The 4,982-nt window shown below is 40.8% G+C and overlaps 1 long non-coding RNA gene across 2 annotated transcripts; it reads right to left on the bottom strand.

Moving 5' to 3' along the window:
- Positions 1-1,772: 1,772 nt before the first annotated feature.
- LOC123150925 (uncharacterized) lies at positions 1,773-3,770 on the bottom strand. 2 transcript variants are annotated; one of them, XR_006475417.1, is made up of 4 exons: positions 3,630-3,754; positions 3,422-3,487; positions 3,149-3,285; positions 1,773-2,249 (listed from the first exon to the last, which is right to left on the bottom strand). It is a non-coding gene; the product is annotated as an uncharacterized lncRNA (long non-coding RNA). The 2 variants fall into 2 exon arrangements; XR_006475416.1 differs by having other exon boundaries at positions 3,422-3,770.
- Positions 3,771-4,982: the final 1,212 nt, after the last annotated feature.

The following is a 4,982-nucleotide window of genomic DNA, read 5'->3' as shown; positions in this document are numbered from 1 at the left end:
CTAGTGTGTGTCTGGTTTGTTGGGGAACGTTGCAGAAAACAAAAAATTTCCTACTCGTTTCACCAAGATCATCTAGGAGTTCATCTAGCAACAAGTGATTAGATGCATCTACATACCTTTGTAGATCGCGCACGGAAGCGTTCAAAAGAACGGTGATGATGTAGTCGTACTCGACGTGATCCAAATCACCGATGACCAGCGCCGAACGGACGGCACCTCCGCGTTCAACACACGTACGGGACGGGAGACGTCTCCTCCTTCTTGATCCAGCAAGGGGGGAGGAGAGGTTGATGAAGATCCAGCAGCACGACGGCGTGGTGGTGGATGCAGGGCGTCACAGCAGCAGGGCTTCGCCGAGACTACGAGGGAGAGACGTAACGGGGGGAGATGGAGGCGCCAGGGGCTGGTGTGAAATCCCTCCTCTTCCCCCCACTATATATAGGGGTGCCAGGGGGGGGGCGCCGGCCCTAGTAGATGGCATCTACTAGGGGGGGCGGCGGCCAAGGGGAGGTTTCCCTCCCCCCCAAGGCACCTAGGGGTGCCTTCCACCACATGGACTCTTCCATGGTGGAAACCCTAGGCGCATGGGCCTATAGGGGCTGGTGCCCTTGGCCCATCTAGGCCAAGGCGCACCCCCTACAGCCCATGTGGCCCCCCTTGACAGGTGGCCCCACCCGGTGGACCCTCGGGACCCTTTCGGTGGTCCCGATACAATACCGATAACCCCGAAACTTGTCCCGATGCCCGAAATAGCACTTCCTATATATAATTCTTTACCTCCGGACCATTCCGGAACTCCTTGTGACGTCCGGGATCTCATCCGGGACTCCGAACAACATTCGGGTTTCTGCATATACATATCTTCATAACCCTAGCGTCACCGGACCTTAAGTGTGTAGACCCTACGGGTTCGGGAGACAAGCAGACATGACCGAGACGACTCTCCGGTCAATAACCAACAGCGGGATCTGGATACCCATGTTGGCTCCCACATGCTCCACGATGATCTCATCGGATGAACCACGATGTCGAGGATTTAATCAATCCCGTACACTATTCCCTTTGTCTATCGATATGTTACTTGCCCGAGATTCGATCGTTGGTATCCCAATACCTCGTTCAATCTCGTTACCGGCAAGTCACTTTACTCGTACCGTAATGCATGATCCCGTGACCAGACACTTGGTCACTCTGAGCTCATTATGATGATGCATTACCGAGTGGGCCCAGTGATACCTCTCCGTCATACGGAGTGACAAATCCCAGTCTTGATCCATGTCACCCAACAGACACTTTCGGAGATACCCGCAGTCTACCTTTATAGTCACCCAGTTACGTTGTGACGTTTGGCATACCCAAAGCACTCCTACGGTATCCGGGAGTTACACGATCTCATGGTCTAAGGAAAAGATACTTTGACATTGGAAAATTCTAGCAAACGAACTATACGATCTTGTGCTATGTTTAGGATTGGGTCTTGTCCATCACATCATTCTCCCAATGATGTGATCTCGTTATCAATGACATCTAGTGTCCATAGTCAGGAAACCATGACTATCTGTTGATCAACGAGCTAGTCAACTAGAGGCTCACTAGGGACATGTTGGTGTCTGTTATTCACACATGTATTACAATTTCCGGATAACACAATTATAGCATGAATAAAGACAATTATCATGAACAAGGAAATATAATAATAATGCTTTTATTATTGCCTCTAGGGCATATTTCCAACATGGTTGACTTTTGTTGTCCCCTAAAAATATATTTGTGTCAGTGGAACTAATCATCAAGAAATGACATGAAAAGAAATTGAATGTTCATCCCAAACAATTAATAACCTCGAATGCAATGCGCAATGCACGGTTCAACTAAAACAAGGCCAAAAGATAATTATTATTAGCTCATTAAAAGTGGACATCAAGGAAACATTTTTTTGATCTCATGTCTTTGAATGGCAATTAACCAGATCGTCCAATGACCATATAATTTTCATATTTGTCTATTTTTTGGGCAGATCACATTATATCAAAATATAAAAATATATCAAAACTTCAGGCAAAATTATCTTGAACAACTATCCAACTGCACCACTCTGCACATCAGAAAAAAAACACCACATACCCACTGCATTCCTAAATGTAGAGTAGTATTAAGGAGTAAGCTTATCCGGACAGCAAGTAGTTGTGCCCACTGTATAAGGATAATCATAATGCACACACCACAACAGGGATTTTTTTCTTTGACATCTGCATACAAAGTTACAGAACAAGCTCTTGAATGGTTGTGACTAAATTTCTCAAAAGATGTCAACAAAAGTAAGATAATATATATATTACAGTATAAGACTATTATACATGCTAACTATGCACTGTTATTAAATAAACGGTATACTTGTGACTATTCTATATCATCAACATGCTTCTACCCGACTCTCCGTTAATCGCCTAGCTACATGGATGCATTCACAAAGATATAGGCCCTCTTCTTAGCTTTTAGCATACCTCTATTCACAAAGATTATGTGCTATATATAAGTATTGTAACGCTAATGGTCGAACATGCAAATTAAACTTACACGTGAAAAATATGCAACCCACAATTGCGATATCTTAACATATCACATTACAAACATATAAACAACGGTCTAAGAAATACGTGCAACTACACTAACATTGGGGATATTTGAGATACTTGTCATGAATAGTTTCTCCCATCAACATATCATTGCAACTTAGCGCAATTCATTTTCTTTTCTCCGGAAAAAGGTCAATCTTATTTCTTCTGGTCTGTCTGCTCTATGGATCTTGGTGTTGTAGGCAGATGGACACATCTCAGTTCAGAGCATGTTTGTAAGCAAAAAATTATACCTAATGATATAATTTACATAAACCTAATGCTTAGGCATATTATCAATTGATGGCGAATGTGCATTACAAGTTGAAGTTTCTTGTTCCAACGGATCCCAGTTATTGGTTTTTGTCATCCAACAGTTTAATGTCATATCAACCAAGGTTTGTGCTCTACTTATGGAGGTAGCCAGTAGAAACTATTTGTGCATACACATGTTTTCCAAGCTATAACATTTTAATTTATGTTCCATTTTCATCCATCTACACATTTTAATTTCCGTGTGCAGAAAGAAATACCTTGATCACAATGCTCGGCGTAGAAAAAGTCATCATCATGTAGGTTGACATTGACATACTGTTCATCCAAATACTTCAGGCGCTGGACAAGCATATTGAACCAAGGTCTTCACTTGATACCGGAGCAGCAAGCATATCTAAGAGAACAACACATCATAATATAAATCATTAAAATATGGCCAAAAGGTAACTCATGTGAGTCTAACCTCTTTAGCTAACAAAAGCTATTGTTCTACAGGGAAGAAAATAAGTCTACATTTATGTGAGTCTCACCTCTTTACCTAAGATTTCATTGTTTTTTATCATGTTATGCCATATATCTTACAACCCCTTTGTTCTCTGCAACAAAGTATCATAAACATTGTTATAACAAAAAGGATGATGTATTCCTTCTTTACTAACTGATTTTTTTTCCAACGGAGATTTACACTAAAATAATTGTACATCGTAAGACTTTCTTCACCACTGAATTTTACTTAACTCGACATATCTGAATTTTAAACGGAAAAATTTCAAAAGCAGGGATCTCTGCCAATGGGGACACGCATACTCCCCTGCACCTTACATCACATATTCCATGGCTGAAAATATTTGCAAGCACCGTCATCACATGGGTTTCCATGCCTGAAGAAGCAATCATTAGTCAATAGGCGTGGGATTGAAAGCATGGCCTGAGTAAATGGTAGTATTGTTTGACTACTACTTTTTGTGAAGCACAATTTCAAAGGAAAATGATAGGAAGATTAAGAAATCATTATTCAATGGGCATCTAACTGAAAGTATAGTTTGAGGGCACTAAAGCAAAACCAGATCATGCAGTCATTAATTGGCTATTAGAGATTGGGAATGAACTTGCAAAAGAAAGCATACATGTGAATAAGAAATTGTCAAAAAGCAGACACTACACTGTATACATGATTTAAACCAAGGAAAACAAAGTAAAATCATGTAGCTATCAGTTCGTTTTTAAAGATTGGTGCGTCGGCAAGAAGCGATGTTGGTAAGAAGGTTTCTGTAAGTTGAAAAGAATTCCACCCCTTGGTCACAAAAGCCTGTCTTTATCTCCATCTTTAACCTATGTGCAAATGAGTGATGAGTTTCATGTGAGCAGCGCTACACACAGTAGAATGAAAATTGGCAGATCCTAAAATGGAAGGAGCATAAGGCTTAAAAATTGATATCTAAATCTATAAAATGACTAAATGAGCATCATTCGAGGAATCACAACGACGGAGTATATGCGCCACTAACTGATGCCCCCGAGTCGTGATTTGAACATATGGAGGCCATGAATCATGACATATAGCAAGCAAGAGGAAATAAGCATCCGGTCATCCACTAGTTAATCTTGCTATGCTAACCTCAAGAACAGATAGTAGCTCCTTTTAACTTATTACTACACTGTAGCAAATTTGGAGGAGGTAGTAAAAATGCATGAATTCTAAAGGCCATTCAACTGTGAAATATTCAGAACTGGTCAGACAACGAACTTCTCCCTTTAACCCCACTTCAATTATTCCAGGGGTTCCTCAAACCAATGCTAATTTTTAAAATCACAATATAAAGAAGGAGAAGGTTGCTGTTTTGCATGACATGAGAGCAGATGTATCACCGAACCTACAAAATTAAATCTGTATGGTCTGCTGGCACAAATAAAATTCAAAGGCATCCTATGGGTATGTTGACATGACTGGATCTGCAAAGATTGATGTCCCACAGTGCTTGCTCGGACACAATATTCAGACAAAAACTTTGGTAACATACCATTGTAGATCAGAAGGTATATTTTTAAAGTAATTTTCATGCCAATAAAACAAACAGAACATGGAGTTAT

This window comes from Triticum aestivum, chromosome 7A (assembly GCF_018294505.1).
Source record: "Triticum aestivum cultivar Chinese Spring chromosome 7A, IWGSC CS RefSeq v2.1, whole genome shotgun sequence".
Lineage (NCBI taxonomy): Eukaryota > Viridiplantae > Streptophyta > Magnoliopsida > Poales > Poaceae > Triticum > Triticum aestivum.
Note: the sequence above shows the minus strand (reverse complement) of the source record. Positions and strands in the feature narration are given on the sequence as shown.